This window comes from Ursus americanus, chromosome 22, assembly GCF_024610735.1.
Source record: "Ursus americanus isolate L20-20 chromosome 22, mUrsAme1.1.p, whole genome shotgun sequence".
Lineage (NCBI taxonomy): Eukaryota > Metazoa > Chordata > Mammalia > Carnivora > Ursidae > Ursus > Ursus americanus.
The window spans coordinates 14,161,169-14,186,917 of NC_142148.1; positions in this window are offsets into that span (position 1 = coordinate 14,161,169).

The following is a 25,749-nucleotide window of genomic DNA, read 5'->3' on the forward strand; positions in this document are numbered from 1 at the left end:
AGGTGGGGGCTGAGCTGAGCAGAGGGAGGCGGTGGCCTCCCCTCCCAGGGGGATCTCCCCTGAGAGCCCCCACTGTCCTGCAGACTCTCTTCCCACACTTCCCAGGTCCTCCTGGCCTCCTTGCTCACCTGGGCCTCCCAGACCTGGCCAATTGCAAGGCCCCAAAGTTAATAAATCAAGGTGACTTTGGGGACAAGAATAGGCCTCTTTCTCCCTTGTCCCTCTCATTTGCATAATCCTGGCTGGCAATATGATAATGATGTTTGTTAAAGACAGAGCACAATAAATTAATACCGTTAAGTTGTTGCTGCAAAATGCAAAGCAGGTAATTTACTGCCAGCGAGGAACGGAGCCTTTAAACTGTAATGGATTAACTTTCCCAGCAGCAAATGTGTCCCCCGAGGGAGGGAGTGGGGGAGGCAGGGGCGGGGCTGGGTTGAGGGTAGGGGGACCTGCCTTCTTCCCAGGGTGTCTGTCTGAGGTGTCCAGGCCCCAATCATAGGTCTCCATTGGATGTCAACCCCTTCCCCATTGTACAGGAGGGGAAACTGAGTCTTGAGTGGGGCAGGGACCTGTAGAAGAGAGTAGCAAGACAGTGGTGGTGACCCGGGACTTCCTGGGACAACCCATACCCCTCTGGAGGAGGGACCCTCCTCTGGGATCCTCAGAAGGAGCCCCTGTGGCAGACCCTTCTTTCTTGATAGTGACTAGAGAGGTCTCACCAGGCCTTGTCCCAGCCCCACAGGTGACTGAGCCCACAGACTAGAAGGGGGCCTCAGCCCCAGAGTCAGTCCTCACCCAGGTGCCTGCTCTTCCAGGGGTCCACACCAAAGCAAGGAGGGAAGGATCCTGTTCAGTTAGGACCCTGGGTGCGGGAGGGAAAGAGGGGGTAGACCAGGAACTGAGTCCCAGGCCCTGACAGGATGCCCCCCCCACCCCAGCTTCCCTGCTCTGGTCCAGGGAAGGGTGGGGGCTGAGGAAGGAGGAAGTGGGGGAGATGAGGAGGGGAGAGGTTAGTTCTGTCTGGGGAAGCAGTGGGGAAGGTGGGTAGGTGGGTGGTCAGGGGGAAGGTAAGTAGTGGGAGAGGCTGGCTGGGTACCTTGGCCCTCACCAGCACCTTCCAGGGGCGGCCCCCCCATTACTGCTCAGACAGCTCTGGTCCCCAGGAGAATTGCCGCATCCCCAGCTGAGGGCGGGCCGCCTGGTGGGTGGGCGGGTGGGCGGGTCTCCGGGACCCCAGCAGAATTCTAATTTCCCATTTATCTCTGCAGCTTCTCCAGCTGTATTAAAGGGGCCATGCTCTGCAGTCGGCTCCCAAGCTAATTGGATTTGGGCCTCCACTCACTCCTGGGCAAGGGAGGGAGCTGGGGGGCCCACGGCAGCCCTGCCTGGGGGAGGGGGTGCCAGAGACATGGGCGGAAGCCGGGCTCGGGGGGGGGGGGGGGGGGGGGGGGGGCTTGGGTCCTGCGCTCACAGTCCTGACTGTCATGTGGCCTCGAACAAGCCTTGCCACTTTCTGGACCCTCACATCCCCTCCTGATTTCCTGGGTATCAGGAACTGGTCCGAGTGCACGAGGTGACAGCACGGCTCTCTACTCCCTCCACAGCCCAGCGCAGCAAATGTTGTGTTCCACTGTACAGCTGAGTAAACTGAGGCATGGGGGCTCTCAGTAACCTCAGGGTCTAGAGAGTAGCCACAATGAATCTTTCTAAGAGCCTGGAGTCCCATTTTTTAAAAGCCTAGTTACACTCGTATAGATCCAGGGTGGTGGTTGGAGCTCCCTGTGCCCATTTTGAAGATGGGGAAACTGAGGTCTGTTCCGCAGCTATGTTTAGCTTAGGATTTTTTTGTGGGTGCAGCAGGGGGAGAGTTGAGGGTGAGAAAGAATCTTTTTTTTTTTTTTAAAGATTTTATTCATTAAATTGACAGAGACAGCCAGCGAGAGAGGGAACACAAGCAGGGGGAGTGGGAGAGGAAGAAGCAGGCTCCCAGCGGAGGAGCCTGATGTGGGGCTCGATCCCACAACGCCGGGATCACGCCCTGAGCCGAAGGCAGACGCTTAACAACTGCGCCACCCAGGTGCCCCAGGGTGAGAAAGAATCTTAAGAAGGCCCCACGCTCAGTGTGGAGCCCGACGTGGCCCTGCATCTCACATGACCCTGAGATCATGACCTGAGCCAAAATCGAGAGCTGGACACTTAACCAACTGAGCCACCCAGGTGCCCTCGCGTTAGGATGATTTTACTCTCAGGAAGTCTCCCTTCCATTCCCTCCCACCTCAGGGTCCATGCACAGGCTGAGCTGGAGCGAGGGCCTCACCTCCTGAGCGTAAATTCCTTCCCAAATGAACCCCGAACGCAGCCCTACACATCTAAAGGCCCAGAATGGAGGGACAGAGAGGAGGAGGGCCTGAGTCCATCAGAGCCTGTTCCCTAGTGACCATAGAGCCAGGCAGGCCCTTTGCACGTGTCACCTCCATTTCATTGTCACAGCAGCCTCATGAGCCAGTGTGGCTCCCATGACCATTTTATAGACTAAGAAACCGGGGCTCTTGTGAAGTGTGCTTTGTGCAAGGTTTCACAGGGAGGACCTGGTTGAGCTGGGATTCGAACCCAGGACCCGAGCTCTTCACAGCACACTCTCTCATGTAAGAGGAAAGTCGGGACTCAGAAGTTCTGGTGACCCAGGTCCTGGAACCAGGGCCGGAGATGGTGACAGCAGCGAAAGGAGTTCTGGGCTGGGTACTGGGGGACCTGGGTTTAAATCTCTACTTGGCCCCAGACTCACTGTGTGCAACTTGATTTCTCTGAGTTCAGAGGTGAAATGGAGATTCTCACAGTGCCACCCCGTGGGATGACTGTGTCACAGGAACTGTAAATGATACGTTAGCATAGTGCCTGACACACAGTAGGGGTGCAGGCAAGGCTAGCTGTCATGTCTGCGCACGAATCCACACCAGCCTCAAGACTGCTGGAGGAGCACGGGGAAGAGCGTGGTCTGCTCCGCAGTCTCGGAGGTTGTCAGAGCTCGGAGCTCTTCCAGATGGGGAAACTGAGGCCCAGCCTTGCGACAAGTCAGTGGCAGAGCCAGCACTCAGCCCCGAGCCTGCTGGTAGCCTCCCTGCTCCAGCTGGGGTGATGGTTCTCCTTCCAGTCTCCTTTTGCCCAGTGTGTCCACATCTGTCTGTCCAGGCGTCTCTCCCTAGGAGGCCAGCTGGATGGCTGACCCTGGCGGCCCTTCGTAGTCCAGCTGCTGGCAGGAATCAGCCTGAAAAAATGCAAAGAGACCCCCCTCTGGAGGCTGCTCTTCCAGTGTCCCCTGTCTAAATGTTGATTTTGCCTGGGCCTTGATAAATCTTCCTGTCGCCTCCCTCCGTCTGAGACGTAGATTTCATCTTATTGAGAGGTGACACTTCTACCCTTTGGTACTGGCTGTCAATTTCAGGCAGCGCCCAGAGTCAAGATCAGTGAATAACCAGGACTGGTTACCCCCCCTTCTGCCACCCAGTCCTTCTCTTAGACCCATGGGGCCAGCCCACTTGACACATCACCACGTGCCCTTCCAGAAGAGGGGGCGGGACCCCGCCCCATCCCCACACTCTCAGCATTTCGGGGCACACCTGCCCAGCTCCCAGCTCCCAACACCTGCATCTCTTCACCTGAGGCTTGCTCAGTCCTCCAGAGCCACCGCAAGAGCCATGGGATCACATCCGGGGAGGCGCTCTTAATTACTGACTCCTTGGAGCTGGGCTGTGAGGACCCCAGCTCCCTCACTCTTAAGTGGGTAAACACCCTTGAGGTGTGAGTTCTCCACTGGCTCCCAGCATTCCCTGGTGGAGTCAAGCTCCAGATGTCCTCTGGGATAACGGGTTTGATCATGTACCCCTCACTGGCTGTCTCCCTTTCCCCCTCACTTCCTCACCCCCCTGCTGCTGCTCTCTAGAATGACATCCCCAGCAAACTACTTGCCCTTGAATCCTTTTTATCGGATCTCCTTTTGCAGGAACCCAAACTAAGGCACTCGCCAACATTTTTTAGCAACTCAAGATGTCACGCACGCTAATCAGCAATGGAGACACAATAGAGATCCGACACTTACCAAATGCCCACTACGCAGCAGGCCTGTGTGTTTCTTGCTCCTAGATCCATTTCTCACTCAAGCTGCAAGACACCTCTGGGAAGTCTTATCCCAGTTCTACAGATGAGGATACAGATGCTCAGAGAGGTGAAGTGACTTGCCCAGGGTCACACAGCCAGTACCCAAGTCCATATGCAAACTCAGGCAGCACACTCTCTTAGCCTCTTCACTCTCCCTCCTCTACACAGAGGCAGGAACTGGAGCCATCTGATGGGGAGAGTTAGATGAAGAAAAGACTGTGTGGCTGGGACCTGTCCCAGAATGCATTGCAGCATCTTGCCTACCACATCCTCCTCTCAGAATCTTGGGACATTTGTGCTGGGAGGCAGACAAGAGATTGTCTATCTCAACACCCTTATTTTATGGGTAAGGCAACTGAGGCCCAAGAGAGATAAGGACTCCCCCGAAGTTGTACTAGGGAGCCAGGGCTCTTGTCTCTGAATTCTGCCCCCGCCCTATGCCTTAAGCTCGCTCTGCAATTCCTCAAGAAAGCCAGAGTGTCCATCAGGCTTATAAGCAATTCTCAAAACTCAGAAGCCTCAAAGTTAAAATATATGTGTGTATATATATATATATATATATATATATATATATATATATATATATAATATTACTACATAAAATGTTTAAATTTCTGTGCAACCTAAGAAAAAAATAAATGTACAGATTTAGGGGGGAAATACTTGCATATAGCACGTAAAGGGTTAATAGCCTTAATATACAAAGAGCTTTTACCAATCAATAAGGAAAAAACAAACAACCAGGGGGGAAAGTAGACAAAAGATAGGAGCAAGAGAGGCCAGTCTAAGGAGTTGATGCCAGAGCTTGGGACTTCCAAGGATGCTGAGGGTGGTAAAACTGTTATTACTTGTTAAATAAATGCTTATTCATTATTAAAAGATCCATTTGTAGTGTGGGTCACACATTACTGCTTGTTAAACCGTTAAAATGCTGGGAGTCCTCCCAGATGCCTTATTTACAGTTACAATCTCAGAAGAATGTGGCCAAATGCCAGAGCCATGGCCCTGTGGTGGGACCTAATCCCTGCCCCCTCCCCCAGCCCTGTGCCTGAGGTTCCTCAGTCCCAAGCAAAGTGGCCTTAGAGCCAACTTGCCCCTGCAGCCAGGATCGAGCAGACCAAGGAGAAACCTGGCTGGGGAGTCAGGATGCCTAGGCTCGGATCCTGGCCACCCCCTGCCTGACTGTCTGTGTGTCCTCCATCTCCGTCTCTGGACCTCAGTTTTCCTGTCCGTATAATGGGCGGTTGGCACCAATGATATCAGAGGTGACTCCAGCACTTATGAGTTAGTGTTGGGGGTGGGGAGGGGCCGTGAGGGGCAGGGGGAGATTCAGCACCTACCATCCTCCTTGCCCCCCACCTCTGTGCTGCAGGGCAGCTGCTGACTTAATCAGCTAGAACTCAATTAAAGGGCCCTTTTAAATGACTTAGGACAAAGATCCCACTTTACAGATGAGAAGACAGAGGCCAGGAGAATAGCAGGGACTGGTGGGAAGTCACCCCCCGCGGTCAGGACAGAAGTGGGGACTCTCGGGGCGCCTGGGTGGCTCAGTCGTTAAGCGTCTGCCTTCGGCTCAGGGCGTGATCCCGGCGTTCTGGGATCGAGCCCCACATCAGGCTCCTTTGCTGTGAGCCTGCTTCTTCCTCTCCCACTCCCCCTGCTTGTGTTCCCTCTCTCACTAGCTGTCTCTATCTCTGTCAAATAAATAAATAAAATCTTTAAAAAAAAAAAAAAGAAGTGGGGACTCTGCATGCCTCCTTTCTCTCCCTGAAAGGGAAGCGGAGCCCAGAGGCAGCTGCAGGGCCCGTGTTCTGCTGTCACCTGCTCTCTGCCTTCTTGTCCCCATCGTCCAGTGTCCCCCTCCTCCTCCTTGATTCTGTGGAGCTTCCTCCGACTCAGGGCCACCCTGCACCTTGCCTTCGGAGAGTCTTGTCAGGCCGGCCCACAGTGTCTTCCCGGCCAGCAGACCCTCCCCACTCATTTCTGCTCAGAAGGCAAGCCCCGGCCCAGAGTGAGTGCCCCGGGGCTCTATGCTGCCAGCAGGTGAAGCAGGAGTCCCCAGGAGGGGGTCCTTCAAGTTACAGAACATCCCATGCTTTGTATCCTTTATCTTCATGACTCCTCTTCTGTGTGCCCCGTACTGGCAGTGAGATCGGGGAGGGAGGCCAGCTTCTGCCACTTGCTGAGTGACTCCAGGCGAACCGTGTAACCTCTCTGAGTTTTTCAGTAAATAGCACTGTGGTGAGAAAACAATTAGATAATAAAGGACAGGTACGGTTGGTTAGCGCAGTACCTGGGACATAGGGAGAGGTCAGTAAAGAGCAGCTACTGTCATTACCCAAACAGTGAGATTCGAAAATGTCCCCCTGAGGCTTCTCGGGAGAGGGCCTGACCCAGTGCGCCTAAAGCACACACATGTGGCAAAAGCGCAGGGGCTCGTCTAGGACCCTCCTGGAGCGAGACCAAAAATGGCATTCGGCCCCTTCTTGGGCAAGGGGCCCGCCCTGGTGGCTCCAAGGGCTCACCAGGGAGCTGGCCACCTTGTCAGCTCCCACCTGGGGTCAGCCAGCCTTGGGATCTGATCCAAACTGGGGCTGCCAGCATCAAGGGTGGGTGGGAGGCTGGAGCCCGGGGAGACGCACATGGTCAATACTAAGCCAATCTCTTATAAGATTACCCTGGCCTCTGGTATCCAGCCGTAAAGAAAATCACTCAGCACGCTAGGGAGATGTGAAAAATGCCACGGATTACAGTTTGGGATGTTCTGAGTGAGAGTAAGTGAGTCCGGGATTGTTTCCTGCAGTAAATAATTCATCCACTTTAAATTTCGTTTTTTCTTGCCAACACCTTCCCTCCCTCCCTCCCTCTCTCACGGCCTCTCCCGCCAGCTCCCTCTCAAGCTTGATCTCTCCAAGCCTCCCACCCCCACCTCTGTCCTGGGCACCCCCCGCAGCCAGCAAGGAGCTCGTAATACAAATGTTTTGAGTCTGTTAATGACACTAATCGCCTTTCACTGCTAATTAGTAACGCTGCCAAGAAAAACTTCTTTGTTACCAAGGCTGAGGACCACCCAGGCAGGAAAGCCTACGTGGGGCAGCCACGGGAAAAGCTGTAGCTATCCTGGGGAACCGGGAGGAGCTGGGAGTGGGTATGGAAACAAGAAGGCTCAGTGTGCTGGACTGTGAGGGTGGTCTGGCCAGGGACAGCACCCCGTCCTCTGCCTCTTCTGCTACATTATTCAGAGGTGACAGCTGGGGGGCGGGGCATTGGGATCAAGCCAGGAGGCAGGGAAAGAGATCTGGCCAGTGATGGCCCCTCGACCACCAGTGTAGTCCCTTCAGGGTCCCAAGTCAAAAGCATGGATCAACTCCAACCTGAGAGTCAATTCTGAGCCCCAGGGCACCAGAAGGGGCTGATGACAGGCACCTATGTGGAATCTCTTTGCACCCCAGCATCTGGGTCTGCGGCAGAGGGCCACTCGACAGGCAGACCCTGGGGAGGTGCTGGGCACCCAATGGCACAGCAAACTTGGCCCTGATCTCCAGAAACTCACAGCTTGGTGTGAGATGAATGACAGCCAACATTTGTTACTATGCCAGGTGCCACGGCACGGAGCCAACGACTTACCCACGTTCATCGATTCCCCCCAACAGCCCCGTGAGGTAGGTATTTTCTCAGTATAAGGTTGGTTTTTTAAATTTTTAAATTTTTTGGTAAGGACTCTTCTACATCCCCATTTTACAGATGAGAAATCTGAGGCAGAGAAAGATCAAGTAGTATGTCCATAGTCACGATAGGGCAGAACCAGGCTGTAAAGTCAGGGAGGCTGGCTCCAAAGCCCACCTGTTTTAACCACAAAACCTTGAACAGAGTAGTGGAAGGGCAGCTTTAATTCCACGTGAGCCGTGCTAGAATTGGGTACGTTGGTGGGCCACGCGAGCACAGAGAAAGCATGTCATGCAGTCTTGGGCAATCAGCAACGGCTTCCTGGAGGAGGTGGGCTCTGAGAGAGCTTGGGGATTGTGTAGGAGTTAGTTTGGGGGGGCAAGTAGGAGGTAGAAAGGAATTTCAAAAGATAGGGCATCGTGAGCAAAGCACAGAGGTAAGAAAGGGCAGGACTCAAGTGGTCTAGTGATGTTTGAGGGTAAGCTGTAGGTGGGAGACTGGGAGAGACCAAGCTGGGGAGACAGGAGGGGCTGGAGGTTATGGGGAGCCATGGAAGCAGAGCAGCAGAACAGAGGACCTGCCCTAGGAAGCTACCATTAAGGGTTGAACACAGACTGGGGAGATGGGTGATAGGTCAGGAAAGGGCTGAGGCAGGAGTCCAAGAGGTGGGGCCCAGCAGGCTCCCAGAGGACAAGAGGCCCCTCGCTGGCTTCCTCCCAGGCATAGGGGCGCTGGCCCTTAAGGTAGAGGCATGGCCTGCTGATTCAACCCCAGCTCCGGCTGTAGGGGGCCCAGCCGCCAGGAGCTGATCAAGACAGAAAGACCCAGGGGCGCCTGGGTGGCACAGCGGTTAAGCGGCTGCCTTCGGCTCAGGGCGTGGTCCCGGCGTCATGGGGCCGAGCCCCACATCAGGCTCCTCCGCTATGAGCCTGCTTCTTCCTCTCCCCTGCTTGTGTTCCCTCTCTCGCTGGCTGTCTCTATCTCTGTCAAATAAATAAATAAAATCTTAAAAAAAAAAAAAAAAAGACAGAAGGACCCAAGCCTGAAGGGCCCGCTGGCCAACTAGACCTCAAACCTCCCCATCCCAGCTTCACTCCCTTGGCTAAAGCAGTGCTTACTCTTCTGATGGAGAGATCCCAGGATGCCATGAACCCTTCTGACACAGCTCGAAGATTCAAGCTACGTGTCCTCTTTCTCAGGGGCAGTTTTCTGGGGTTCCCGTAAGCCAAATACATCGTTCCCTCCTCTGTGGTCCCAGAGTACTTTGTATATTTGCACAGCTCTGATGATACTGGAGTATCATAAGTTTTGCTTATTTGTTTGTTTGTTTTGTTTTTCAGTCGGCCTGCTGCATTAGCCTGGGAGCTCCTGGAGGGCCAACGTAACAAGAGATCCTTTTGTGTGCATGTGATTTTGCAAATGAGAACAGTTCTTCATTGATGCATTTTTTAAAGTGTGTCTTCCCATTCTAGACTGTGAGTGGTCTGCAAGAGTCTCTTGTCCTTATTTTATCTTTTTTTATTGATCATATAGTAACATTGACCTTTTTTTTTTTTGGTGTTCAGCTCTATAAATTTCAGCACGTATATATAGATTCACGTAATCACCATCTGAATGCACTTTGAGTTCACAGAAATGCTATTACACTAAAGATCCCTATTCATTTCTTACTCTTTTCATTTCGTGTTTTAAAGACCCATCCATGTCTGGTGCAGTGTCCGTGTCCATGGTACTAACAGCTGTCCAGACCTCACAGTGTGTCCCCACATCTCCCTGCCCACTCTGCCAGGGAGGGTACAAGGACTGCCTCCAACTCGCCCAACCACAGACAACTTTGGGATGAGCACCCCCCAGACTTGACCCTTGTGGACATGCCAAGGATTTCCCTGGGATTTATACTGAATCCCTGGGGTCTAGGGTCACTGTATAAATGGTGATCTCTGAACCCCACACAAGGTCACTCACAAGGATGTCCCAGCCCATCTTGGGAGATGACAGGCCATAGAGAGCCATCACGCATCAATGGGGCTGTTCCAGGCGTTAAAATATTGACACCCATCCACTGTGGTGGGTAAAGAGCTGCTGCCCTGTCTTCTGAGTCTCCCAAAGTCTCAGCCCAACTCTTTAACCCCCCAGCTCCTCCTGGGGTTCCCGGCTTTTCCTAGGATCCAGCAAGTCATGGGTTTTACCTGCTCCAGTTCCGGATGTCCACTCCCAACTGGTACATATTTTGAATATTATTCTTTTTTTTAAAGATCTTATTTTTAAGTAATCTCTACGCCCAACGTGGGGCTTGAACTTACAACCTCAAGATCAAGAGTCACATGCTCTACCAACTGAGCCAGCCAGGCGCCCCTGAATATCATTCTTATCCATAACCCTGTGCAGGGAAGCCCAGAGGCTGAAGTTCAAGTCCTCTCCAGCCAGTCTCTGGCAAGCCCCCTCCCCTTACTGGATTCCCACAAGTTCAGGGCTTGCCATGCTGCCCTGAAAATAGGCTTACAGAATCCTCACAGCCACCCTGAGAGCTATGAGTGGTTCTGCCCATTCAACAGATGAAGAAGCTGAGGCCCAGAGAGTGGGAGTGACTTGCCCAAGGTCAGTCACAGTGAGTGGGGGGCAGAGCTGGGACCCAAGAGCACTTGAAGATGGAGACAGGCTCCTGTGCACTGCTGCTTTGAGGGGTCTCTGCTCCACGCCACACCGCGTGCGGAGAAGGCACAAACTGCACCTCGCCCATCTTTGATGCATGAGTATGGGCGAGGCGGGCTGAGCTGCACTTGACTAGTTGGCACATGGCTAGGTTTTGTAGACATTTAATTAAACACTCATTAATTTCGATTTTGCGGTTTTCTGTTTGTATTTTGGAGCTAATTTTTTTCTTTCTTTTTTTTTTTTTTTCACATCTCAAACTTGGTGGTAGGCCCTTGACAAGAAGATCAAGGGCCCGTCTGAATGCCTGCACATCACACGTGGGGCTGGGGCCTGCCAGTGACTGGGCCCAAGTCTGTCCCTCAGCTCAACGGTGGGCCCTTAGAGACCCCCTGGCTTCAGTAGATTTGGGGGCGAGGGGGGCACAGAGGTCAGGATAGCTGGGATTCAGGCCTCAAGGAGCCCCAGTGCTGTCTCCGAAACTCAACATTCCCAAAAGTAAACTTTCTTCTTGCCCAGGAGGGTCCATGCTTGGGCCAGCTGCCGGGGCTCCACGCCCCGTGAGTCTCTGAGGCTAGCGCTTGGGGCAGGGGTGGGGGGCTCCTCGTGGAGGCTAGAAGTTATCCGTAGTTTGTTTTTGAAAGGTAGAGAGGAGCAAGGAAGGAAGAGTGGCATTCCAGGCTTAGAGCCCCGGTCCGGATTAATAGTGGCAAGTAACATTTATTGGGCACCTACTGGATGCCAGGCACTGTACTGCTATCATCTTATTTCATCTCCGTAATGTCTATGGGATGCAGGCAGGGCAGATATGCGACATATTGAATACCCAGTACAGCACGTGGGGATCTATCAGAACATTCACCATTCATACAGAAGCAGGTCCTCAAGGTCCCCAGGGGACTTGACCTTTGATTTTTGGATCACGGGGAGGGGAGGTGTCCCACAGCTATTTGCTGAGCAGGATGGGGGGATTGCAATATTTGCACAAGGCCAGCTGAATATTATCCCCACTTCACGGTCAAGGAAACTGAGGCTTGGAGAGGACCACTGACTTGCCACCTCTCGTTGGGAGGTGCCTCCTGAATTCAGATCCATGTCTGGCTCAGGCCACGCTCCTACCTTTATTCATTAGATTCCTGATATTCAGCTACCTCATCCCAGGCCAGGGAACTCACAGGCTGGCTGTTTTGTCTTCCCCGCCACGGCCTGGACATCGACCTCCCCGCCGCAGTCCCCAGCTCAAAGGCGGAGGAAGCGAAGGGTTAATTGGGCCACAGCCCAGGGCGGGCATGGCAGCGCTCTGAGGCCTGGAAGCTGCTGGCACCTGCCCTGGTCTTTTATCTCCATGGGCTCCAGGTGAATGAAGCTGGAGCCAGGCCCACCGGGGACCCAGCAGCTTCCCTTTGATCCCTGCGGAGGCTGTGTGCTCTGAGCCCAGAATCAAAAGCAGGCAGCAGGGCCAGCGCTCCAGGGTCCCCAGGGTGGCAGCCTCAGGCTGCCCCCTTCCACCTGCTGGGCCTGGGCCGGGGCTCCCCTCCAGCCGGATTCTTGGGGCCCAGCCAGAGCAGGAGAGGTGCTGCAGGAGAGAAGAGATAACAGTTCAGGACCAGGGCCCTGGGGCCTCAGGCCCTGGGGTGGGGGGACAATGCGTGCCCAAAAAGCACAGGGCTTGAACACGGCCTTTCCCTGAGGTGGGTACAGCTCGTGGGGCGCAGGTCTCAAGGTGAGAGCTGCAGGGGGCCGGTGAGAAAAGCAAGGAATTTAAAAAGAATTAGTCAGGAGGAGGTGACAGGCCCATTCTGAAGCAAGATGAATGGGTTTCAGTTGGCGAAAATGATTCTAATTTATAATCTGCTTCTTGCTGCCGCTCGCCAATTAATTCTCTATAGATACATAAATAGGCCGCGTGTTTGCTTTGCTTCAAACGTAATAAACATTACACTCTGTCCTCTTCTTTTGTGCCGGTTCCTGTCACGGCATTAGTCCCCACAGCTAATTCCTCACACCTGTCTCTGCCACTCAGGGGGGCAGCTGAACGGGGAGGAAGGGCCCAGCTCCAGGAAACTCAGGGCACCAGGAGATAAATGACGGGTCCAAAAGCTGCGGCCTCATGGCTGGGCTCCCTGGTTACTGGGGAGAGGCCCTGGTGGGCAGGCAGGAAGGGAGACGATCCCCCACCCACCTCTTGAAACTCCCATATCACAAACTTTGGGACTGTCTTCTCCGTGAGGGAGGGAGGCAGAGAAGCAGCCATGGCTCCCTTCTGTCCTCCCTCACTGCCCCCCCCCACTAGGCTTCAGACCCCCAGGTTCCCTGGTTCTTCCAGGCCTTCCCCGGCTCCTGGCTCTTGCTACTCCCTCTGCCCAGAAGGCTCTTTCCCTGACCAGCGGCCTCCTTTGTGTCTTTATTCATATACCTCACCTGGCAGTGAGACCTTTTCCTGAACCCCTTTCCTAAAAGGGGAACCCCTCTTCAACACTCCCTGTGACCCTCTCCTGCTTAAAACTCTCCTTGGCACAATCGCCCTCTGACATACTACGAATTTTACTAATTTGACTTGTCGATTGTCGTCCCAACCCGCACGGAAGTCCGCGAGGATGAGGGTCCCCCCTCTTCAGGGCTATAGCCTCCGTGTGGCGCACAGACTCAGAGCAAATGCTCAATAAATATTTGTTGAATAAATGAGGTGGGAGTGGGATGGGAGGGGGCAGATGGGGCCCGAAGATTGACATGACATCTCAAGGCAGAGTATCAGCTTGCTGTCTTGCCGGACCCCGAAAGGCAAGCAAAACCAAGATGGGGGTGGGGGATGGGGGGTGACTTGCCCAAGGTGACCCAATGGGTTAGTGGTGGAGCGGGGATTAGGCTCTTCTCAAAGGCAGCTCAGGCCAGGAATATACGCCTCACAATAACTCTCCTGGGGGGCAGAGGGGGTTGGAGAAACTCACAGAAGCACCATGACTTGTCCAAGGTCACTCAGTCATTTATTCGATGGAAGGATTGAGTATCTACTGTGTGTTGGGTACCGCTCTAGGTGAGGATGTCCAGTGCCCTGGTCAGATGAGCTCCCTGCCCTCACCAACCTTACAGGCTAGAGGGAAGGGACAAGAGCCAAGAAGAAAAACCAAGATGAAAAGCTAGGGAATGATGGTGGGTGGTTGCCACTTTACTGAGCGGTCAGGGAAGTCCCCAACAAGGAGGAGCCCAGGCAGAAACCCCTTTGACAAGAAGACAACCACATGTGCACAGGGCAGGGGCCGGGCTTCCACTCACATCCACCTGCCCCAAAGTGTGTGTTCTTCTTCCCCAAAGGGTGTTGCCACTAAAACTAAGCATTCAGAGGGGTGCCCAGCAGGCTCAGTCCAGAGCGACTTCTGATCTCAGGGTCGTGAGTTCGAGCCCCATGTTGGGTGTAGAGATGACTTAAAAACTTTTTAAAAAAAGAAAAAAGAAAAGAGCATTCAGGCAGGATGGAGGTGAGATGGAGAAGACACAAAGTAAAGCAGGAAGCACTCACTCTGAGCGCAGGACGGGGGAGGTGGAACCTGACTCCGGGTTGGAAATAACCAACAGTCAGGGCGCTGGGCCTCTCTAATAGGGGAAATGAAAGGGGTCAAAACCTGGAGGCGGGAGGGCTGCTTTAGGGCAGAGGTAAGCTGGCTCTGGCAGAAGAAGGGCCCGGGAGCCCCTGATTTGTAGGGTTTGCCAATTTTCATGGTGTAAATACTCTGGACATGGCCAATTTCAAGGGCTTGCAAAACTGGCTTGCAAAATTCCTGAAAAATCAAACAGTTGGCTCTTTTGAGCCAGCACAAGCCAGCTCCAGCCCATCAGAGTTTCAGGTATCAATAAGGAAGCTGGCCAGACAGCATCCCTATGGGGGAAGAGCAAGAAATGGTTTGAAACAGTACGTGTGCTGCAGAGAGTTCTGGATTCTAATAACTGGAAGGGCCCTCAGTCATCGTGAAATTATCCCCTGCCACTCCTTCTTTCTTTTATGGAATAGAAAACCAAGGCCAAGAGAGGGCCAAGGACTTGCCCAAAAACACAGAGAGAGTTGGGGCCAGAGCCAGGACTGGGAAGAGATCTCAGACTTCGCAGGGTAACAAGCTCCCTCTCCGCTGCTTCTTACGGGGTCATGATCCATGATGGCCCCCATCAGGCCTGATAGCCCAGGACTCCACCATCCACGTGGGGCAGGAAGAAGAAAACAATTCCAGGTCCAAAGGAGTGCAGAGGCGGGAGAGCCTATGCCATCTGGTGGGGTGATGCCTAAGCTGGGTTTTGAAGGATAAATAGGAGTTTTCCAGCAAGACAAAGGAATAAAGAGATATCCAAGGGGCAGGAAGGCCATTATAACAGCTCAGAGGGTGATAAGAAAAGTAGAAGCACCTGACATTATAGGGATGTAAGATGCAAAAGGAGGGAGCAAGGGAGGAAGCTGGAGAAGAATGCTCTGTCCCTCATGCCAAAGAGGCCATGGGCGGCTTTCAGGCCACTGCAGAGAAGCTGTTTTTAGATGGGTCCCCTTGTCTTATCGGAACCAGGTGAGTGAGCTGTTATGCCAAGGTCTGCTTCCTCACGGATGAGGGCCTGCAGGCGAGAGATGGCTCAGGTTCTCCAGCCCCTGGGCCTTTCCCTACTGGTTCTCCGCCAGTTAGTCACCCCACAGTCCCCCCGCTGATCCCCCTTCCCCTCCTGCTGGTTGCTCTTCTCCAGGCCAGGAATAGAACCTCACATCTGACAATCCTCAGCGGTGTTTAAATTTAATGGGCCTTCCTGCTTTCTTTCCTCCTCAGCACCTGGGCTGGGCGCTCTGCGGCAGTCCTGGGGAGAGGCCTGTGAATAATTCAGGGAGAGTCAGTGTTTGAAGTGTTGGGGGGGGGGGGTTGTGTGTGGCGGGGCTGCCTCACCTTCCCACCCCATGGAAGGGGGTTCAGGAGGGATGGTCCAGGTGCTCAGGCCCTGTTCTACCCTCGATGCATCTTTAGGGCCCTTCAGGAAAGCTCAGGGGAGCCCTCTTTCCCTCTCCTCACAGCCACCTGCAGCGTGAGGCCACAGGGTTGCCGAGACTTCCTGGGGCTGCCGGGAGGGGAGAAGAAGGGGAGGCATGCCTGTCCCAGTGGGCTGCCCTGGCTCTGGATCTGGGTCCAGAGAGAGAGAGAGAGAAGAGGAGCAGAATGTGGTGGGGGAGGCAGAAGGCGGGGTTCAGTCCCTGGCTGAGGTCCCTGGAGCAGGGTCACAAGTTGGGGGCGCTGTCAGGTTGGGAGGCTGGGCCTGGAGGGGCAGCGGGATAACTCCTCGTCTGAAACTGGGCTCCAGGGGACTGGGGCTGTGTCCGCAAGTCCTGGATGTGCTGCAGTCTGGGTCCTGGGTGCACAGTTCTCCTGGCCCAGAAGTTCCTTGGGTTCTGGCTCCTTCCTCCATCTCAGCCCACTGCCTGCCCTGCAAACAGCAGCCTTTCAGGGGTCGGGTTTTGGCACCTTTCCAGTCATTTCCCTCCCTCTCTTCCTCTCTCCCTCATTCGTTCAACAAGTATTTATTGAACATCTACTCTGGGCAGCACCCCGCGGTGTACAGCAGCGAACAAAACACACTCGGTCATTCACTCCTGGAGCTGTCTTCCACCCAGGCACCCACCCCCTTGAGGAGAAAGGGGAAGAGGGGAGAGGGACCCCAGGCTTTAATCCCTGTTCTGGCCCCGACTAGTTCTGAGACCTCTGGCTAGGCACTTCCCCCTCCACACCTGGGTTTCCCCAGGTTTCAGAAGCTGGAGCGCGGCGCCGATAATCCCACTTTGCAGACTTGCTGTTACTAATTACAACAAACACTTCTTCTAAGTGTCTTACATGGATCCGCTCCTGCAGGCTTCACGCAGCCCGTTGACGCAGGCGGCTGGGAGGACACTGGGACGTGGAGAGGTGAAGTCACTTGCCCAGGACGACACCGCTGGTGAGTGGGGTGACGGGATTTGAACCCAGACAACCTGGCTGCGCGGTGAACGCGACGAGATGTCTAAGCGCCGCGGCGGGCGCTGGGTGGCGCGTGGCTGCCCCGCAGGTGTGAGCCCCCCTCCCCCGCCGCCGCCCCTCCGTGAGTCGGTTCCCCCCACCGACCCACCCACCCCCGCCCCTGCGCCCGCCCGCCGGGAAGCCGGGCTCCGCAGAGGCGCGGAATGCGGGGAGCTCCTGGAGGGGGGCGGGATCCCTCCAACCCCGTCCTAGTCCCCGGCCCTTCCCCAGAGGAGCTGGGGTGCGTCCTGACTGCCCCCCCTCCACCGTCCCCCGGCGGGCAGGCGGCCCCAGTCCCCGAGCTGACATTTCTTTGGTTGTTCATGTCACGGCCCTTCAGTCTGCGCAGTTTTACAAATGTGCTGGCGAGATGAAAGGCGCCGGGAACAGCGACTGGAGAGCAAGTTCGGAAAAGCTTTTAACTTCCAGCTCCCACAGACAAAGGGGAGGAGGGGGAGGGAGAGGAGAGGAGAATAGAGGGAGCAGAGTAGAAGGATAGAGCAGGGAAAAGGGGAAGGAAAGAGGGAGGGAAGGAGGGAGGAAGAAGGAAAGAAAGGAGGGAGCGCAGGGAGGAAGGAAGAGAAGGAGGGAAGGAAGGAAGGGAGGGAGGAGGAGGGAAGGAAGAAGGGGTGAGGGAGAGAAGGAAGGAAGGAAGGAAGGGTGGGGAGAAGAAGGTAGAAAGGGAGAAGGGAGGGTGGGAAAGAGCAGGAGGGGAGGGAGAGGGAGGGTGGGGACAGACAGAGCCCCAGTAGGCCAGGCAGAGGGGAGAAGGAGGCTGAGGGGCAGAGGTGACCAGACAAAGGAAAGGGATAGAGAAAGACACACAGAGAGACTGGGCTAAGGGGAGAGAGAGGGGAAAGACAGCCAGAGAGAAGAATAGAGGGGCAGGTAGAAAGAGACCAAAAAAAAAAAAAAGAGAGACAGACAGAACAAGTCAGAAAGACCCAGAAACGAAGGCTGATGGAGAGATGGAGGCAGAGACAGGGGTGGAGGTTGTTGGGAAGCGGAGACAGTGGCCCGTGGTAAGAAGACAACAGACAGACATAAAGAGACGGACAAGGAGAGAGACACCGCTGAGGTGGGGACAGGGAAGTGAGGCCGGTGAGTGAGTGTAGCCAAGGAGAGAAGAGGGAGGGAGACGGCAGAGCCTGGAGCTTATGCAGCCTGTTCCCCTCCCCTTGGTTCATGCCCCGCACCCCCCACCTGTTCCAGCTCTCCAGGTGCCCTGGGGCAGGCCCTGCTCTTAAGACTAGAGCAGTGACTCTCAGCTGGGAGGGATTTTGCCCCCAGGGGACATCTGACAATGCGTGGACACATTTTTGGTTGTCACAAGGAGGGGGGGTGCACTACTGGTGTCTGGTGGGTAGGGGCCAGAGAGGCCGTGAAGCTTCCAGCCGTGTGCGGGACAGCCTCCGCAGCAAAGTATTTTCCTGCCCCCCCCCAATGTTAATAATGCCAGTTCCAGGCAGACCCCAGCCCCAGCCTGCCTCCATCTGAACCCCAGCTCTGCCACAAACTACTTGTGCAACCCTGGGAGGCTTTTGTAGTTCTCTGTGCGTTGGTTTCCCCAACTATACATTTCTAAGTTTTGGTTGCTATGAAAATCAAACGAAGTCATCCGTGTGGAACCCTTGGCCTGGGCCTGACACGCGGCCCGTGCTCTCTTAGATGCTGGCTACTGCTCTGATGGGCTCATCGGAGCTGCACAGCAAAGCTGAGGGGTGACTTGCCCCACGGTGCCCAGCCTGCCAGCCCGCGTGGGCCAGAGTTGCTCTCAGCCCAGGACTTCCTCTGTCACCCCCCACCCCCAGGCTCTTGCTGCCCCTGTCACAGCTGAAGTCCCTGCTCACCTTCTCCCAGCACAGAGGGCGGCCCAGGGCACACTAGCCTGACTTCACCACTTGCCAACTGTGGGACCTTCATGTTTCAACACTCTGTACCCCAGTTTCTTCCTTTGCAAAAGGGGGCTCGTGCCAGAACCTGTTGTGAGAACTTAAAAGCAAAACAATGGCTCACATCAAGTGCTCGGTAATGGCTGACACAGACCTCAGTTTTTTCTCCGGGGCCTCGCATGGTGCCTGGCACAGAGTGGGAGCTCAGAGACTTGTGGAGGAAGGAGGAATTGGAGAGAATGGTGGGAGTCTGAGAAGAGGAGCCGCTGAGAGAGGAAAAGCAGCGGGAGATCTAATAGTCACAGGGAGAAGAGAGGAGAGAAATCAAAGGAAAGATGTGTGAGTAGTTCATCCAACAAGCATTTATTGAGCACCTACTGTATGTATGCAGATGGGAAAGCAACAGTGTCCCAGGCCAGAACCACCTGTGGACGATTTGGTAGGTCTGATCCCTGTGTGAACAGTGCAGGCCAGGCTGGGTCTGGAAGGGAAAGCAGGGAGGGAGGCAGCTGGAGCAAAAGGCCAAAGAAATTAAGTCCAAGGGGAGAGACAACAGAAAGTGAGGAGAAGCCTCTGGAAGGGCTGGCCTCTGGTCTTGGAAAGCAAGAAAGAGTGGGGGCTAAGAATAGAGAGGAGAGGGGAGGAGAGAGTCGAGCTGAAGGAGGGCCAAACAAAGCAGGGCTGGAAGAGATCAATGAAGGGGAATAAACCAGGAGAGGGACTTACGGGAGGGAACGGCTGGCAGGATGGAGAATAAATCTCAAAATAAATAAGAGTGTGATGGAGTTTAGAGGGAGGGGCAGCCAGGGGGAGAGGAGACTCCAGTCACCAGGGAGGAGGGCAGGAGAGAGACAGGGCAAGGGGATGAGATGAAAATTAGAGAGGGAGGAGGATGAGAGTAGGGTGGGAGTGAGGTAGAGCCTGGGCCCTGCCAGGTCCTGCTCCCTTTTTGCCCCAGAACTTCAGCAGCTGATCAGACATCATTCTGGGTCTGGTCGGTGACAGCAGGGCAGGACAGAGGTAGACGGTGGTGGTGTTCCTGGTTACCCTGCACCCACCTATCCGGCAGCCCTCAGGTGTCCCCCAACCCAAGACAAAGCGTGGACCTATGGAAGTCGCTGGTCCTAGCCTACCCCATACTGAAACAACCTCATGCTGAGAACTGAGGGGTGGGTGTGGGGGTCTCCTCAGTTAGGCTGCGCCCCAGAGAGATGGGAGTGAAGAGGAAGCCCTTGTAGCCAGGAGAAAGAAGCAGGGCAGGGCAGGAAAGACCTCTGGCAGGGGCAGCTTAGTTTCAAGAGAATGGGAAACCGGGCCTTCTAGGTGTTTCAGGGCAGTGGGGTGGTGGGGAGGGTGGGGGTGGTTATTGGGAGGCTCTGGGGGCCAAGGGAGTGCTAAACTTAGGCTAGGGCTGTCTTGCCTGCTTATTTCATCAGTGGCAGGGGTGTCCAGCATCCCCCCCACCCAACACACACACAAAGAGGAAAAGCCTCAGCTCTCTTTCTGGGACACCTGACCTAGCACCTCCCAGGGGACTGGACCCAGGCCTCTGTCCACCTCAAAGCGCAGTGATTGCATCTGAAATCTGCTCTGTGCAGGGGCCTTTCTGGGCGGCCAGCCAGGGCAGCCACTGAAGAAGCCTGCCCCCACGCTCCCCTGCGCCCCCTCTCCTCTGATGCCCGGCTCCCATAGGAGTGGGAGGAAAATGGGGAACCCTAGACGCAGGAAAATCAGGTGAGGGGGAAGGGTCTGGTCTCCAGGCGGGACCTCCAGGGAGCTGCCAGGCGGGGAGGGAGATGGTCCCCCTCCTGGGGGCGCTCCTTTCGCGCGGATCTGGCACCGAAGGAAGGAGGGGCGCCGCCCCCCCTAGGGGTTTCCTGGGTTTGGGCCGCCCCGGCGCTGGAGAGGCCGGCCCCTCCCGAGGGGGGGAGGGGCGCGACCGGGGCGGGGGAGGGGGGAGCGGGGGGCCGGGGCTCCCAGGCTGCGGGGTCCGGGCCCGGCGGCCGCCTGCGGCGCGGCGCGGCGCTTCTGCCCGGCGGGCGCTGCATTCTCCGAGTCTCCACCAGAGGCTGCGGGAGGAAGGAAGGGATCCGTCCCTTGCACACTTCCCCCCTAGTCAGACACGCACACTCCCTCGCTCCCGCTCGCTCACTCCCTCGCTCTCTCGCTCACACACACGCGCGCACACGCCGCCGCGGCTCCCCCTCTCGCGCCCGCTCTCCCTCCGGCTCCTCCGGGCGGCCGCCGGGCTCCGGACTCGCCCGCCCGCGCCGGCTCGTCCGCCGCACGCAGCGTCCCGAAGCGGCAGGACCGGGGGCAGCCCCGGGCCGCTCCCCGAGGTAAGGGCGCGGGGTGCCGCGGGAGGGGCGGCCGGATCGCCGCCGAGGGGAGGCTGCCCGGCCGGGAGGGAGCCCCCTGGCCGGCAGGAGCGGCCCGGCAGGCGGCGCGGGGGGCGAGCCTCCCGCCGCAGGGGGAGCCCGGGTGCCCGCGCCCGGCCCCCGCGCGCCCCCTCCTCTCGGCGGGGCGGGCGGGAGGGAGTTTCCCACGTCCAAACTTTCCCCGGCGCGGAGCCGAGCCGCCTCTCGGCCCGGAGCCCGCGGCCCCCCGTCCCCCCCCGCCCCGCCCCGCCCGCCGCGCGCCCGGAGCCGCCGGGACCCCCGCGGGCTGCGGGGTGGCAGCGCCGGGGGCCGAGCCCGCGCGCCGAGAGGGGCTGGCGAGGGGGCGCGCGGTCCCTACCCGGGGGCCGGGACCCAGGCGTTCCCCGCGCCCCCACCCCCTGCTGCCGGGGCTCGGCTGCCGGGCCCCTCCCAGAGGCGGGGTCCGGGCCCGGGAAATACCGCACGGCTCGAGCGTGAGCGCGCGGTGTGTGTGTGTGCGAGGTCGTGCCGCGTCCGGGGGCACCGGAGGCAGACTCACGGCGCGGCGACACGCACGGCTGCGGCCACCTCGGGGGGAGGGGGGAGCTGGCCCACGGGGACCCCCACCGGCCCCACCAGCGCGACCCCGCCGCCCTCGGGCCGTCGGACCGGCCGGCGGACCAGCGGTGAGCGAGGGGCCGCGCTGCCCTCTTCCCTAGGACCGGGCTCCGGGAACACTGCCCCCTCCTTGGGAGAAGGATAGGGCCCGACGGCCTCACGTCCAAAGGGAGCGCCACTTGGGACTGACCCTCGGGGGCCGGGGCGCTGAAGGGGGAGTTGTGGATTTTGTGGGCGTGCTCGGTGCCCGGCGACCGGCGGTGGGCACGGCCGGGACCCGTCTCCCTAGCGCCTCGAGACTTGACCTCCCCCTTCCTCTTCTCCGGCACTGTCAGGGCCCTGCCCCAGCTGGGGCGCGGCTGGAGATGTCCAGGCCGGGCTGCGGCGGGAGGAGCTCACCAGGAGTCCCCCGAGGTCTCCCCTAGCTGCCGGGGCACCCCCTGGTGGCGGGCAGAGACGCCGCAGTTTGAAGCCGCTCGAAGGCTTCCGACACTCGTGCTTCTGGGAGGGTTCTACCTTCTCAGTCGGCCCTCCCAGCCCTTCAGGCCTGGCCAGAGGTTGCGCACGGCGACTCCGTTTTCTTTGGGTCCGATTCCAGCTCTCTCTGGGTCCCTGGGGCTAGCCAAGGTGCACAGCACAGGCCGAGGCCCATCTGAAGGCTTTGCCTGCTGCCAGCCCTCCGTCTGCCCCTCTAGTGGGGTTCTGGATCTTATCCTCTTCCCCGTGTAGTCAGCGGCCCTGCCAGATATCAGCATCACCGTGGCCTTGGAACCCAGAGGCTCCTCCCTAACCACTGTGCCCCTCTGTTCCTCATTGGTACCCCCTGTACTTGTCCATCGGTGCCCCCACTCCAACTTACCCCATCCTGCAGCCCTTTCTGGAATTTGGCCTCTACACCGATAATGACACCCTCTGGTCTTTGCTCACCTATGACTGTATTTCTTCCGCTTATCTTCCATCCTGCCTGCCCCAGTTTCTCTGTGGCAGTCACCTGTTCCCTACCTCCCCCCCCACCCCCCAGCCTGTGGCAGCTACTTCTCCACTCCCCCCCACCCTTCTTCCTTCCCCAGTGTCTGTGATGCTCCTCTTCCATTCCCCCTGGCAGGGAAGGCCGTTGTCAACATTTAAACACTGCTTCCTGAGAGTGTCTGTGTGCCCTTCTGGGACCATCTCTGCCAACGTCTCCGGGGAAGGTACTTTGCAAAGCCAGCCAGGTTTCTCTCCACCAAGGGGCAGCTGTCCCTCCTGAAGGGCCCTCTCAGCCGACTCCTGGAGATGAGAAACCCCTTACCTCCCCTGTTCCTGACTGTGACCACCTGGGCTCCCCTCCTTCCTATTTTGAAGTATGGCAAACAGAGGCCTGGGTCACACAGTAAGCTCCATCCAGAGCCACAATGGGGACCTAGGAGCCCTGACTTCCAGGCCTCACCAGCTCTCCTTATATGTTGGGCAGGTTTGGGGAGGGGGGAGTGGAGCAGTTTCTTTCCATCGAATTGCAAGCAGCGCAAGAAGATACTTTGCTTAAATGCAAGAGGTGTTTAAGTGAGACGCGCCGCACTCGAGGCCAGTACCCAGGGAAAGCTGTCCAAGAGCCTTTGGTGGAGAAGCCTAAGGAACAGACATTGAGGACACAGCTGGGCCCCTAAAGGTGTGGTGCAGCCCCGGGCAAGTCACAGCCCTTCTCTAAAAAGGTGTGATCTCCAGTGTTTCTGGTGGTGTGCAATAATTGTGCCCAATGGCAGGACTTCAATCCCCTGGCACAGGCCTTTTCAGGAGCACGGAATCACAAAGCCATCAGACGGGGCTGGGCAGGGACCCCAGGAGGGCCTGTCTCCTCCCAGTTAGCAAAGTTTGGAGCAGCCAGTTTATTTACCACGTGGGTGTTAGGAGTCAGCAATTAAATTTCCTGTCCTCTCTCTGTTCTCCCCCCCCCCCTTTACTTCCATCAGGAAGTTCCACTCGGCCTCAGGTATTCCGAGAGAGAGAGAGAGAGAGAGAGAGAGAGAGAGAGAGAGAGAGAGAGAGAGAGAGAATGATTCCTGTTTATATAACTCGGGCAGCAGCCGGCTCTCAGCTCGACCTGGGAGGGGGTGGGGGCTGAGGATGGAGTCAAGTGCTTCTTGGGGAAGAGGAGATCCCAAGGAGGGGGCTTGGGCTGGGGGCTTCCCCATCGCCTGGAGATGACCCAAAGAGGGCGCTAGGGGTCAGGGACAAGACTGTGAATCTACTCCGGTCAGGCTGAGAGAAGACCCAGGCCTCAGGCCAGACCCAGGGAGACAAGCCTCCTCTCCCAGTGAGAGTGGGCGTACCCACCACCTCTCAGAACGCCCTTAAGATGGAGCTCTGGAATAGAGGCCTCTGCTTCCTAGAACCTGGTGTTTCAATACAGGCCTCTCTAAAGAAAGCCTTGGGTGTTTGGTTTTGTTTTGTTTTGTTTTGTTTTGCTTTGTTTTGTTTTGTTTTGTTTTGTTTTGTTTTTTCCACCATCAGGACAGTCTCCAATCTCAACTGTTTCATCAGGGCAGTGGGTATAATCAGACTTTGTCTTTTCTCCCATGGAGGAGGCAAGGGCTAACAAGAAACTTGTCTGTAGAATGATCCAAGTTCTATGTATCTGCCAGAGGGAATGTTTTCTACAGAATGGTGCAGACTGGCGGCTGGGAAATGGATACAGGACAGAGTGGTTGGAGGCATACGTATCATGTACAGCTGGGCAGGCTGTTGACTGTGTGAGGGCACTCAGTGCAGGAGGAGAATAGAGGCTAAAATCCTTGGTAAGCTCCATTCAACAAATCAGGTGCCATAAGGGCAGACTGTGTCCTCCTGGAGAAGGGAACATCTTTCCAGCATTTGCAAGAAAGTCTTCATATGCTAACCAGCCCTGGGCCTGTAAGGCTACATGCCCCCAGAGGAATATGCCTTTCTTTAATTCCCATTAAGATTCCCCAATTGGAAGTTAAGCACTGCTCACTCCTTCTCTCACACTCACTGCTCACAGTTCTCTCACTGTGGGAACCCACCTTTCTGAATATATCAAGCTGAGTCTGAACATACGCAGTGCAGGGACCTGGGCAAATTCCTTCTCCCCCTCTGTTCCTTTCATGCCCCATCAGCAGGCCCCTTCCTGCTGTCACACTGGGATTAGGCTGGGAACTTCTGGCTTCCTCATCAGACCCACAAGCCTTCAGTCATCCACTGGCTACCAGCTCCCTCTGCTGTGTATATAAATAACCGAATAAGAACATGGTCATGGGCGTCAGGCCAGCCTGGATTTGTGATTTTTCTGGCTGTGTGACTTTGGGCAAATTACTTTGCCTCTCTGAGCCTGTTTCCTTCTCTGTGAAATGGAGGGGGGAAAAAAGTCATGCCTGCCTCATTGGGTTGTGTGGAGATGAAGTGTGCACGAGTGTGTCTGGTGCCTGGTGCAGAGCCCGGCACACAGGACGCTCTGTAAGGGAAGCAGTATGGTGACTATCATCCCTCCAATTGTGTCTCTTGCTTCCCACGGGGCCGAATGCGTGGTTCCTCCGTTTGGTTTTGTGCGTGACTTCGGCTGCCTGGAATTCTGTCAGAATCACCAGCATCTGTCTCTGACCTCAGGATCCTTCCAGGGACGGCCTGGTCCCTGCACGAGGCCGGGGCATCCCCACTTGAGCTAGGTGCCCACAGATTACATTGCACCCTGGTCTCTCCCTTCTCCCCCCTTCCATCGGTCCCATGACCCCTGCTCAGACTCAGCCCTCGCTGACTTTGCCTGAACTGTTGCTGCAGCCTCCTCCCTGGCCTCCCGGCCTCTGATCCGCAATCCCTACCGCAGCCAGAGCCATCTTTCTCTAACGCAGGTGGGCTCGTGTCACTTGTTTGATTAAAACCCTTCCATGGCTCCCCATCGCCTACTGAATTAAGTCCAGACTCTGCACCGTGACATTCAAGGTCCTTGTAATCCGTCTGCGTCCTCCTTTATCTCCCACTGTGCCTCCAACCCGACACTCCCGCATTCAGCCACACCTGCCCTTCTTCCTAAACACCCTTCCCTTGAAGATCTTTCAAGGCATTAAACACCCAACTCAAACAGGAGCTATTCCTTGCATCTACCTAACCCGTCTGTCTACCGTCCATCCATTCATTATCTAGTTAAAACTATGTATTTGCACATACATGCTAGGAGTTCAGTGTGCGCTAAGCATTGTAGTAAATGCTAGAGATAAAATGTGAGTAAGTAGACAGGATCCCAGCTAACAGGAGTCCGGTGGTCCCAGAAAGGACACTGACACACAGTTCTCATAAGCCATGATAAGAGCCCATTGTGGCCCCCGGGGGAGGGGGGTGGGCAGCCAATGCTTCCTGGAGGAAGTGGCGTTTAAGCAGGGACCTGTCTGGTCGCTTAACAACTAG